The 13,756-nt window shown below is 49.0% G+C and overlaps 1 protein-coding gene across 1 annotated transcript in view; it reads right to left on the bottom strand.

The window, feature by feature from the left end:
- Window positions 1-11,160: 11,160 nt before the first annotated feature.
- The window catches only part of FBXO15 (F-box protein 15), a gene marked incomplete at its 5' end in the record, with an annotated part of 190,317 nt that continues 187,721 nt past the window's right edge, over window positions 11,161-13,756 (bottom strand). The window contains one exon of the mRNA XM_082698871.1: window positions 11,161-11,267. The remainder of the gene's footprint in view (window positions 11,268-13,756) is intronic.

Here is a 13,756-nt window from a genome sequence, read left to right as displayed (position 1 = left end):
CCAGCCCGCAGCCAAGCACTGTTAGGAGAACCAGTGTGTAACATTGCTGCTATTATATGACATGATGTTATGTTACTATATATTCATAACTATGAATGCCCTGCAGGCCACAAAGGGCTAGGCAACATAGAAGTGTGCTGTTCAGCATGCTACACACACCACACACAACACACACACACACACACAGGCACGCTTATCCTGCATGGCAATTACAGCAAGTCCACAGGTGTCCTCAACAAGAAAGGGAAGTAGCACCTAGTGGCCAAGAGGCAGGGACGCAACCACATGTCCTGGCCACCAGAGGGCTTCCTCCTCTCTGGGGTAAACCACCCACAGGACAAAGCCCTCCCTCCAGTAACCAGCTCTGACTTTAGGAAGCCCAGAAGTGTAGAGAATACTCAGTAATTAACACTGATGATGATGCCCCCTGGGTCTGTCCCAGAACTTCCACCTTTCCTTCCTCCAAAACGTGTGTGTGTGTGTGTGTGTGTGTGTGTGTGGCGGGGGGGGGGGAGGGGGGTGGTGGCCATGTTTACCTAACTACATGAATTAAGCAACATTCCATGGTCTATAAGGTTTCCGCGAGCTCAGTCCCTGCTAGGTAACAACAAGGTAGTCTCCCTGCAAGGAACACTTAACCAAATTTCATAAGAGACAAAGTCAGTCAAAAGGGTCTGTGGACAACCACTGCCCTCCTGTGATCCTGGAGCTCACACTCTGACTGAAACTTCTGAGGTGAACAGTAAGGGGCAAACCTCTCCCCTTTCCCAAAAGTATATTTCTGTATGAGGAAGGCACAGCCTCGGGCTATCCTACCTGTCACTCGGAGAACAGGCGCTGTTACTACGTGCCAGGCACCGAGAATGCAGACATCTCTTCCATCTCAAGGGGCTTCCCATCCTGCGCACACACAGCACACAGGGGCTGCTTGACCAGACGAGTGAGCAGCGGGACAGGGCACCGAGAGCCCGCGGAGGAGGGGAAGGGAGAGGGTTACAGATCTGGAGGCTAGAGAAGGTCTTCCTGGAGTTAATCCTTAAAAAGCCGAGGAAATCTGGCCAAGGACAAGGATTTCTCTCAATACAGGGAATAGCAGATAGAAGGCAAATAACGAGGAAGAACGTGCTGGGCGGGGGGGGGAGCATGAAGTGGGGAGTTGCAGAAGGTGAGACGGGAGACATGACAGGACCATGCGAAGGAGAACCTTCCGGTCTCCGGGAAGAAGCTGGAGGTCAGTCCTACAGGCCAGTGGCTCCATTTCAGGGGATTTCAGAGCCCTGTGATGATACGACAAAAGGCTCTGGTCCCTATCCCAAGAAAAAAGGGACAGACATCAAGCATACGCACTTTCTACCCTGCAGCCCTGCAAGCTGGTGGACTCTGGCTCTGTACAGAGCTCCGCGCCTGGAAGCTGTTTCAGGGCCTCAAGCAAGGGATGGAGGGGATCAGAGCTGTGTGTCCAGGACCCAGTAGCACAGGGACATTATCTCATCAAGGGATGGGGAGGGTCTGAACTGTGTCCCTGCAGGGGTCTCGTGGGCCATCAACAGACCTAGGAACAAACCCTCTAGGAGTGACTGAATATACATCTAGGGGGTGCGGAAAGACAGGCGGCCCTTCCGGTGTCAGTGTTTGGGATCAGGTTTTGGACCAGAGAAGGACAGCTCAGCTTGGGCCTGCCGGTGAGTGATCCCCAGGGATGTGTAGGAGGCAGGTGGGTACCCGGGTCGGAGCACCCGATGTGACTCTGGGCGCTGGATGGAAGTCCGGTCCTGGCTAGGGAAGCCATGCAAGTCCCGGAGCCTGCCGCTGGGGCCCGGCGCCCCAGCACGCCATCAGCAACGAGCCCATGAAGTGCATCCACGGAGGAGAAGGGATTCATTTTAGAATTTTAGATATTTTGGTACTTACAAAACAGAGGCTGAGAGCAGGCAGGAATGGGTGGGTGCGAGGAGAGGACGCTGGGATGTGGAAGAGGCAGACACGAGTCCACAGCGGGGACGATGCAATGGGAGAGGAACGGGAGAGAGGAGGAGGAACAGAGCAGAGTGGCTTGGTAGGTCCCCAGAGTGCAGGTTTAGAGGCAGGAACCGCCGCAGATTAAAACCACAAACATATCAGGATGGTCTCAGGAGGCCAGCAGGGGGTTTCCCGAAGACGAAAAGAAACAAGCTGAAACTCAATCTCAGTCTGCACAGAAAGGAGAGAGGAAGGCAGACGGAGAGACCTCTGGGTTTGCAACGACGGGCCATCTCTAGTAGGTCATGTCACATGCATATTCGTCTACTGGATAATATTAGAATAATCATTGCCAATCTTACAAAACGGGAAACCCCGTGTCCGAGTGACTGGCCTGAGGTCACACACACACACACACACACACACACACACACACACGATGAGCTCCACACCCTCGGGGCGGTGGGGTGGGGGGGCCAGCGCCTCCTGCTGGAAACCAGCCCCTAACAGGAGGAAAACCACATTAGGGGCATAAAATGCCTTCCCTTTACCTTCCCCCTTTTGAAAGACACACTTAAGTAAAACTTCCAATGCTAAAGGAAAATAGAAAATCTTTCTGCCACCGAATGAAAATGACACCAAGAGATCAAATAAATGCCAAAGGAAAAGGGAAAGAAAAAGTTAGAAATGCTTTTGTGTTCAAAATCCACAAAATGCACTTCCATTTATTTTGTAGTGATGGAGAATATCAACTGTTGGTAAAGCACATTAACTATGCTAAGTGCTCGCCTACGCATTATAGCTCCAAGTGATCTGCCAGGGCTCAAATGAGATGTTGAATAATGATGGCCCATCTTGCCATGTACCATTGCTGAAAATAAACCACCGTGCACAGTCCTAATCAGAGGGATGCCACACAAGGTTTTGACAAAACAGTATTAACTCTCATAATTTGGACTCCATAAATAAACTTGCCATATGTCAAAGACAGGTACTCATGGGTTGAGATGATCAGGGAGAGATTTTGCCCTTTTTAGAGTTCTGGAAATACATCCACCCTAAGCCCCACTCTGATTTTAAACCAGCATCATGGTGTTTCCATCAAGGAGGAGGTGAGAGACCTTTGGACGCAAAGAAGCGGCAAAAGCAAATTTGTGTAACTTCCAGAGACCGACACTCTTCCCATTGGGTGAAAAATCAATGGTCAAAGGTGGGTGTTGTGGCTTTGTTTTTGTTTGATCTGCAAGTGGCTATTGCAGGATTTCTTGATGAGGACCGTGGGTCCAGGGAACTCAGTCGACACGCCCTCGGTTTGGGAACAAGGCTCAGGGAATGAACCTCCACATGCTCAGGGCCGTAGTTAAAGGAAGCGTTCCTCTTGAAAAGTTAGCTTTGGCATTATGACTAAACAGAAGAACGGTCTTTGGACTTGTGAGTGTTCTTTGCACATAAAATCAGGAACTCTTTATTGCGCTCTTTCTACATGCAAAGCACTGTGCCACACACTGCAGGTGATGCAAAGAAGCAAAAGACTCCATCTCTATCCTCAAAAGACTCATGAGCGGAAAACAGATGGGTGGTTACCAGAGGCGGGGGTGGGAGTGGGGGGTGCGTGAAATGGACGAAGGCGGTGAAAAATACACACTTTCACTTACAAAATCAGTCCTGGGACTTAACGTACAGCACGGCGACTACAGTTAACGACGCTCGACTGTATATCCGAAAGTCGCTGTGGGAGTGTTTCTTGAAAGTTCTCAGCATAAGAACATTTAAAAAGCATTCGTGGCCCTGCATGGTGACTGATGGCCACGAGAATTATTGGGATGATCCTTTCACAATACACACAAACACTGACTCATGATGCTGTATACTGGAAACAAATGTAATGATGTGTGTCGATAATACCTCAATGAACGCAGCCTCACGGGCATGTTAGAAAAGACGTCTGGGCGACGGGAATGTAAGATGTACTACCAGGTTCAAGGGGAAATGAAATAGTGTGTCAAAGGGACGGTCGTATTCCTGCCGAGCGCTTCTGCTCGCTGCCTTGGTGAGAGTGACGTCACAGCTCCCGCTGGGGAGCCTGGCGCACAGCAGGCTCCGTGACCGTAGCATTTGTTCTTCCTGCTCTGTGCTGACAATACGAGCATCACATTGTGCTCAGTGAAATGTCTGCACACCCGAGCCCCCAACTATAGGCGCACTCCCCTCTTCTCATTCTAAGTTTTAGAGGGAAAGATGATCACTGAAGGAAAAGGGTATCAAACTGATTCGATTACCCAGTTCATGTTCACAGAGCAGCATGTGCTGTGCTCCCAGGCCCGAGTCAGGAACCTGCCCATCCACATCAGACTGTCACCTTTAACCCATCCACTGAATAATTTAGGAAAACATACATAAAATCATCTTGCAAACTGCAAAACACTCTCCCTATGTAAGGAACAGCGTCAGCTGCCGTGGTGCAGAAGATCAGCCTGGTGTAGCCAGGAGGCCCCAGTTCCCTGCATGAACTGTGTGCGCTGGGGCAAAGTAGCTTCATCTCAAACAGCTGACATTTCCTTATATATAAATTGGGCTGATAATGTAATTGTAAGGATTAAATAGCAAAATGCTTGCAAAGCATCTAGCATAAAGCATGGCATAAAAGAAGGTGTCTGTTATATTTTTTCCTTTTCTCTTATAGGCCCCAGGGGTTTTTGCGCTCACTGACTGTTTGATTGTCACAATTTAGCCTTCTAGACTGTAGAGTAGGGATCAATTTTATTTCAGGACCCACCCTTAATAGCTCCCAAATAAACACAATGTCCTTGGTGTTAAGCATTAAAGAGCCTAACTGATCTCTACCTGGAGATACAGAGAAGTCATCAAAACTAGCAAACCCCTAACTTCTTCCTTGAGGACCTCCTTAAATTCCCTGACAGCTGTAGGATAGAATCTCCAGGATAGATACCTTCTTCTCTAACTTTGGCTGTTTTTATTTTTATTTTTAAAGATTTTATTTATTTATTTGACAGAGAGAGAGCGTGCACAGAAGGGGGAATGGCAGGCGGGGAGAGGGAGAAGCAGACTCCCTGCTGAGCAAGGAGACTGACACGGGGCTCCGATCTTAGGACCCCAAGATCATGACCTGAGCCAAAGGCAGGTACGCAATCAACTGAATCACCCAGCCCCCCTAACTTTGTCTATTTTTTAAATGAAGAGATGAACTTCTGTACTCTGCCTCCCGCTGGTGTTCAAGCACCTTTACCACCTAGGAGCTTTATCCTGCCCTGTGAATCCTGGATCCTGAGAGCATACGTTTGCGTTTGAGTGCTGCACAGGGTGCCATGACCTCAGGCAAGCCTGTGGCAACCCAGGAACCTCTACAGTGTTCAATGAATGTGTGTTTCCCAAAACGTCAAGAGCCCAGAGGAAGAAGGTGAGAGCCTAAGTTGGGACCTTGAAGGAAGATCCCAAAAAGACCCCCTTTATGGAATGTGTTCTGGCGTGGTACAGGGTAGGGAGATAAATTAAAAGGAGTCCTTAAGAGATACTGCAGTATGGAAAAGTATACCTATCTCTATAAATGCCAAGAACGTTTGATCCTTGGAGTGGACCGTAAGACATGGTAGCTCTTCTCTCCGTGCTGTGGTGTATCACAAGGTCAGAAATCATCCCTGAGACTATGCAACCTGTCCTGACCTCCACCTCCCCCAGGGTTACCCCACAGTGTGTGGTAGTCATGGCCGTGAAGGGGAACACAGGGACACAGATCGTTGTTGCGTGAACAACGTCTGTCCTAGAGAAAAAGGCAGCCAGTTGTTCATTCTGTTGCTTTAACAGGCATTGTTCATAGGTCTACCCATGCTAATTCTGAAACTTTCAGGATTTTGAAGGGTAATCAAAGACACTGGGGAAGATCTGGCACAATCCCTAATTCCTATTTCCCAGATGCAGAAGCTGGTCTCTATCTAATTTGGAAACTTCATTCCTAATTACACACTAAATCAACTCTTTCACTAGAATGTCCGAGTTGCTCCTGAAAAAAAAAATATATATATATATATATATATATATGTCTTGGAAATATTGCATATATTACAGGTACATGTTTATGAGCACATGTAGATTGTGAATATATAATTATAGAATCCAAAATCCAAAATCTGGCTATGAAAAATTTCAGTCAGCGTTTAATTTTGTACTTTGTAATCACGCGTCACCGTATCTCTCTGCGTAATTACTACTTTGTTTGTCTCTTACCATCACCAGCAAAAGTCCCTATTCTTTAATTGGATATTAAACACATAGTCACAGTTGATAGAATGCATAAATGCTTTTCATAATGCTGGTCATCTGGAGCTCCGGCATATTAATTTCTGGCACAGCATCTGAGGTTTGATTGAAACTGTGGAAGTGACATTTGTATTTGGTTAACTTGAGGGCTTGCAGGAGCAAGGACATCCAGAATTTGCCTGCAGCAATGAACACTCAGCTGCCTTTCTGAGATGGGGGGGTCGGGGGGGTCAAGGAGTTGCTATTCCGAGCCTGTCTCAGCAAGTCCTAGGCATGACCTGGCTCTTTGTGCAAACTGAGAAGGTTGGGATAAAGGAATGAGCTAGAATTAAAACTCATTTGAGAACAAAAAAATAATAAACCGACATATTCTACTGAATGTCTATAGTAAATTATTTCTAACACCTGGTTTGGGGGGCACCTGGATGGTTCAGATGGGTAAGAATCCACCTTGTGATTTCGGCTCAGGTGATGATCTCGGGGGTCATGCGATCGGGACCCTCAGTGGGCTCCATGCTCAGCGGGGAGTCTGCTTGAGATGCCTTCCCTCTGCCTCTCCTGGCCAATGTAAATAAATAAAAAATCTTTTTAAAAAATAAATTAAGTAAAACCTGGTTTGGATGTGGCCATAGCACTCCAGTGAAGACACAGATTTGTGTCCAGTGAAGTGGTAACAGGAAATGAATACAGAGCTGGCATCCTCTGAACAGAAAGGAAATTGAGCCATCCCTAATTACCAGGAGCTCAGCAGACAGTGGCGTTCAGTGAAGCAAAGCCAGCCCCACAGAACTAAGGAGGCAGAAGGGACCATTTCTGCACACCGCAGCTACGCACCACTTGGCTGTCTGTGGAGGCCCCCACGACTGAGCTGCAGGAACAGGAAGCTGTGTCAGGGTTGCACTGGACTTACAGGGACCATGGCCCGGAGGTTCCCCGAGGCTAGGTACACGGTCCAGGTATAAGACCCGCACAAGCGGGTGTCCCTGTGGCACAAAGAAGGAGCTGAGAAAGTGCGAGACAGGGAATGCGTCGACTGCCTGCTTTACCCCATTTTACCTGCTTTTCCAGGAATTCTCCTATTATTCACAACCTAGAAGACTCATATTCTAATTTTGTGCATCTCAGACTGTGGCTGGAAGTGTTCTAATGAAAATGCATGCTTTGCTCGGGAGCCCATCCCAGCATAAATGGGATACAGACATAGCATAAAGCTGTGTCTCCAAAATATGTGGTGTGGAGCTGATCTCCTATGAACTGTCAGTGGCTTTTATGGTTTTTTTTCTTTATTTTTTTATTTTATCTTTTTATTTACTGTTATCTTTTAAAGATATTACTTATTAGAGAGAAAGCATAAGTGGGAGAGAATGGTAGGAGGAGAAGCAGGCTCCCGCTGAGCAGGGACCCAGGACCCTGAGATCATGACCAAAGACAGATAAGTTCATAAGCCAAAGACAGATGCTTAACCGACTAAGACACCCAGGCACCTCTACTTATTTTTTTTAATTACAAATTTTTATTTAAACTCTAGTTAATTAACATATAGTATAATTGAACTGCTGTTACTTGGCAGAAATTTTTGTTAAAAATAAAGGTGGCACAGTAAATTAAGCGTCTGCCTTAGGCCTAGGTTGTGACCTTGGGGTCCTGGGATCTGGCTCCCTGCTCGACAGGAATTCTGTTTCTCTCCTTCTTCCCCTCCCCTCTGCTTGTGTGCACACTCTCTTTCTCTCTGTTTCTCAAGTAAATAAATAAAATCTCTTTAAAAATAAATAAATAAATAATAAAGGTTCTACAATATAAGCTTATGAGAGCAAAGACCTTCTCTGTTTCGGTCATAGCTGTATCCCTAGCTCTGGGAAAATGGACAGGCCCTCAAACATCTGTCGTATTAATAAATAAAAGTATTAATGATCAAAAATGGGGAAAACACTAGAATATAATTACATAACATGAAACGGGTTTCTTTCTGTACGTTTTCTCAGAGCCGGCCAATCCCTAAGGTTTACCACAACCTTTAAGAGGCAATCCACCTGGCATGCTTCGCAAATGGAATTCACCGCAGAAACCCTTTCTCGCAGGTGGTCTGGACAGTGTTAGGCGGACTGCGTGAGACCAGCAACCTTCACGCTCCGGGGCCGCTCCTCCCGGGGCGAAACGCACGCGCCGCTTCCACAGCACTTGGTCTTCGATGGCGATGGTCAGCTCTGAAATACCATTCTCAACCTACTCCACAGCCCACCCCGGGACTGTACGACCCACCGATCGACTGACTCATCGACCCACAGAGAGAGAAAGGACTGTGATCTGCTGGGGGTGTTTGCTTCACAGGCGCCGCCGACCCTCTGGGGCCTCTCTTCTGGAGAGCGGCCTGTTTCCCGGCCAACAGTTCTGACCTATATTGATTCACTGGAGATGTACGAGTGAAAAACAAGTACAAAAACATCATCTCTGCGGCAAGAAAACAAAGGAAACGTGTCATCTGGCTCTTCCAAAGCATGTCATTACCAGGGTTCAAGGTCATGGCCTATGGGCGAAAGCAGCGGCCCGCCAGCAGCCAGGGGCGGGTGACCGTCCTCAGGTGATGTGGGAGGTGTGCAGGGGCCGACGGCGGCTGGCGCAAGTCCACCGGCCAGGGTCACGCCACACGCTGAGAGGGACTGAGTCCTGCTGCGATGGCAACAGCCCAGCAACCGTAGTGCACAGGCCCAGACCCCATCTTCCAGGGGCGAACTAACACGGATTCGTTCCACCAGATCGATACACGGAGCCAAGGCTCCACACCCCGAGCTCACGCAGTCAGCGGCGCAGTGGAGGGTGACTGCGGTGAACGGCTCTTCCCAGTCTCCTCCCCTGAGCTCCTGCCCTCACTCTCCGAGCATCTGAGGAGGCCCCCAGGTGGTCCCGAGCACCCCCCCTCCACTGCCACCAGCAAAGGCTCCCATTTCTCGGGCTTTGCCACAGGATTTCCCAGGCCGTGGGACTGCGTACCATCAAAGATGGGCCCAAACATGAGCCCAAAACAGATCTGGAGGACACGGCCCAGGAAAGTTCGCCTGTTGCTACGAATTCCACTGGGAGATTAAACTCTCTGAAGCCCTTCCCCTGGAAGGCAGAGGCGGCTGGCCCGGAGGACGAGTTCGGGGCAGCCCGACCCCCATGTCCAGCTGCACACTCCCCGCAGGACAACAGCCTGAGCCTGAAACACAGGTCCACACAGAGCAGACTCCATGAACACGTTCCCCACCCAAGTAGAGCCTCTGACTCCCCCTTGTCCATGATTCCCTGCCATTAAGATGGAGGTCCTGGTTCTGACTCACTCTTCATGATGACTCAGTAGGAACAGTGCGCAAAACTGTGTCACCTTGAGCAAGGTTTCTTTTCTCTTAAAACACCCCATAGTGGGGGCGCCTGGGTGGCTCAGCAGGTTAAAGCCTCTGCCTTCGGCTCAGGTCATGATCACAAGGTCCTGGGATCGAGCCCCTCATCGGGCTCTCTGCTCAGCAGGGAGGCTGCTTCCTCCTCTCTCTGCCTGCCTCTCTGCCTGCTTGTGACCTCTGTCTGTCAAATAAATAAAAATAAAACCTTTAAGAAAAATCCCATAGTAAATATTAAATACTCCGGAAGTACAGTGTCTTGTTAGATGAGGATTTAAAAGTCAGTGATAAAAATCGTGTCTGTTGAGAAGGGCACCCCCTTACGCTCGGTGAAGATAGAAAGGAACCGAATTAAAGTTGGACATTAATGAAGTCTAGAGAACACTTAGGGGATGGAAACAGAGCCTGAAGGGTGCACCGAGCAGTGGCTGGACGAGGGGACTGGACACGCACACGGGCCCGGTGGCCACAGGAGGCAGGGGGAGGCCGGAGGGGAAGCCCGCTGAAAAGCCCGGGTGGCCCTCGAGGCTGGCTGTCCTCAAATCCTGGTGGTCAGCACCAGGCCTGTTCGTTCAGGCCACGCCCCTTTCTGGGAGCAGCGTGGCCATGTGGCAGTGGCCTAGCTGTCACCATGCTCCGGCTCCGTGAGCCTGAGCCCCAGGCCAGGGCTCCTCCTGGCCCTCAGTGTCCTGACTGATTCGGGGTGATGTATTAACATGGTTTTCCCTGTGAGGGGGAGCGCGGTGGGAAGGCACGTTTCTGCCGTTCTTTGCACGTGAAGGTCTCTGCACCAGAACAGTGGGATACAGACGTTCATTAATCGCTATTATTGTACTATAAATTATACAACATTCGGAGGGGGATTTGGAGGAATGCACATACCCGGTCACATTCACATATCTTAAAAAACATTCCTAGAAATTACGAACGTTAATGTTTTCCCTCTGTCACCTATTTCTTCACATTTAAAAGACCGTTTTGAGCTCTCACATTAACAATGCTTTTGTTGTCATTTTCTGGTGTAGCTGTAGATACGGAGGCTGAGAAATTTAATTATTTTGCATAAGCAGAGAAGGACATAAGCTTGTATTAAAATACTTGGCTTCTGCCAAAGAGGGCAAAAAGAATTCTGTGTTTGTGGAGGGCTACTCTGCAAAGTTTCCTTTTGTGCCGAGTGACCCAGGTTTGGAATGAACAGACGAGCGGGCTCTGTGGCTGCTCCTCACTGGGGGCTCAGATGTTGAGACTGGCCAGCGTGACACAGTCCCCAGGAGTGGAGGAGTTCGCACCCATGACTAGGCCTTCCAGGTGGCCTGGCAGCCAGGTGGCCTGGGGGCGAGGTGGCGGAGGGGGGGGGGGGTCGCTCACGCCTTCCGATGCGCCCAAGGGTCTTGGTTTTCCCTGTGCTTCTGGTGGGCTCAGGGTGAGAGACCCCCCATCCCTGCTCACTCCAGTAGCTCCTTCACAGCCCCAGGACTGTCGTCACGGAGCCCAGGCCGTCATCAGGTGACACACTGACATTTCACCGAGTCTGGAAACGAGCAGAGCTTACGATGAAGAGAGGGACAGAAAGACAACCAAGGAGCGGCCACCATGTGTCCGCTGTCCAGCAGGCTCTGCGGTGCTCGTCTGACAAGTCGGCTCGTCTGACAGTGCCAGCTGTCACGGAAAGAAAATCATCAGACTCTTCGTCCCTCAAGCAGGACGTCTGGCGCACTGGCACACTGACTCGGCACGAATCGGTCCTTCCGTTATGTGACCCCCAACTCTGCCAGGCGCCGACGGCAGCCACATGATGGCTGTCCCACTGGAACTGCTTGTCCCCCACACTGCCCAGGCAACGCACATCTAGAGAATCAGACTCAGAACCCCCACCACGGGAAGTGCCACCCGGGGCTGTCACCCCAGGAGAGCAGCAGCTGGGGGCTGCTGAATGGCAGAGCATGTAGAGTCCAGAGAAAAGCATCCCTCCCCACTGGTGCAAAAACGAGCCGCTGTGCCTTGAGATTCCAAGGGCACACACAGGCCTACTAACAAGGATGGCTTCAAGGTATGTTAAAGAAGTTAGAACCAAAAATGCTGCTGCTGTAGGTTTCCATCCTTTGAAAAGGACCCGTCAGTAGTTAGGCCCACGAGTGTTTGTTGATAGCCCCGCCGTGCCTGACAGTAAGCCGCACGCAGTTTAAGGGATGAACCCAAATCCCTACAAGTGTACCTGGAAAGCCAGCCATGCAGACAACACAGAAAACATTAGCACGGCCTGGCTTGTGCTGGGTAGGTGAGCAGGGCTGTAGGAACTCAGGGGAGAGTGAAAAATGCAGCTGTGCTCAGAAAGGTGGGGCTTGACCCTAGCAGAAGACGTCATCTCGATGACAGGACGGAGGAAGGAATTCCAGGTAGAAGACACAGAGGGAACATGGCTTTATGAAAAGGGACTTCTTGAAAAAGAGTCGGAAAAGGGGCATCGCTTTACGTTTGCAAATCTCCTTTGTGTGTGGCTTGATGAAGGGAGCTGTATCCTCAGATCTGCTGATGCTCAGTCTGGTGCGGCTTCACGGGCCGTGCCGCTTCTGGAAAACTCCACCACACGCTCATAAGAAGACGAGTGGAAAAGGCAAATATTGTCCTATCAGCATGATGAAATTAGTTTTGACCTTGCAGACCCTGAAAGGTGGACCACTGCTATTTGACATGAGGTCCTGGCAGCAAAGACTATGCCCAACTCACCTATGGGTCCCCAGACACACACGGTCACAGAGTAGGTATCCAGTGAACCAATGGTAGACCATGTTCTAGCAGTTAACAGTCATTTGCATAAAAACAAATTATAGTTTCATCTACTCTTTCAAAAACATTGAATACCAAAATCCTCACCACAGATATAAATAGTGGGATGATCGACCATTCTGTTTCACTCCATCATTCTTTATGTCCATCAAAAAATAAAACAAAACAAAAAAATAGTGTCTACTACTGAGTAGTGACCAGAGCTTTAGAAATGTCTTCTTTAAGTTACTGACCAAAGAGCAGGCTAGATGGGGGCATTGGATCATACAGAGAAAAGCACTGGATTAGAAGAAACTGGATTCCAACCCACTTCTGACTGAACCAGCTGTGTGGTCTGAGGAAAGTCACATGGCGTTTTATTTTCTCGGCTATAAAAGAAAGCGGTTAAACAGCAGGCACTGCAGTGCACTTGACCTCCACCCGTCCGCCGCTCCCACTGCTGCTCCCGACTGCTCAGTAAAGGCACGTCCCCCTACCCCTCTCAAACCCCTGTTCTCAGGCACACCAAGAGTCTGATCAGAGTGATTTTTCTCCAGTAGACTACCTGCCCAGGGAAAAAGTGCTGTCACATTTTCAAATGTATGCTTGAGTCCCTTCAAGATTATCTATCTGAAGGAAACAGAGAGATATTTTTTTTTAATAGAGAATTCTTTAAGTGAGTGTATCTACAGAGCATCTTCTTTAGAAACAAGGCGATAGCAATATTCTTATCCTGCCAAACCCAAATGCCATTTTGAAGAGAGCGGAGAAATTACCAGCTGAGTTCTGAAATCCATTTTTTACATATGAAAAAACCACTTTTAAGAAAATGCGGAACTAACTTCAGCTAATTCAAATTTATAGAACCTGCACGTTTCATGTTTAAAAATCTGAAGAAGTAAACCCCAAGAGGAAAAATACACACTGTCCATACTTATAACAGTCTTTTTTTTACTTATATATCTATCTATTTATTTATTTATTTATTTGACAGAGAGAGAGAGAGGCACAAGCAGGCAGAGTGGTAGCCAGAGGGAGAGGGAGAAGCAGGCTCCCCACTGAGCAGGGAGCCTATGCAGGGCTCCATCCCAGGACCCTGAGATTGGGACCTGAGTTGAAGGCAGACGCGTAACCAACTGAGCCACCCAGGGCAAAAGTCTTAATGATAGCACACGGTCATTTCGTGGGTTTATAACTGTATCAAAAAAGTTTTGTGGATTGTGCACCAGCTTAAGAGTTGGGACACAGCACACCAGCTTCATCTCTGGGGGCAGAAGGTGCAACCACCCCCCAAGCACTGCGTTCTGGTGTTCTGGTTCTGGGTTCGCTCATGCTGGTTCTGACCTGGGCACCCCACATCTACCTCCCTCCCCTCCAGGGGA

The sequence above is a fragment of the Mustela nivalis genome, assembly GCF_964662115.1.
Source record: "Mustela nivalis genome assembly, chromosome: 14".
Lineage (NCBI taxonomy): Eukaryota > Metazoa > Chordata > Mammalia > Carnivora > Mustelidae > Mustela > Mustela nivalis.
The sequence above is the reverse complement of the archived record's forward strand: the minus strand, read 5'-3'. Positions and strand labels throughout refer to the sequence as shown.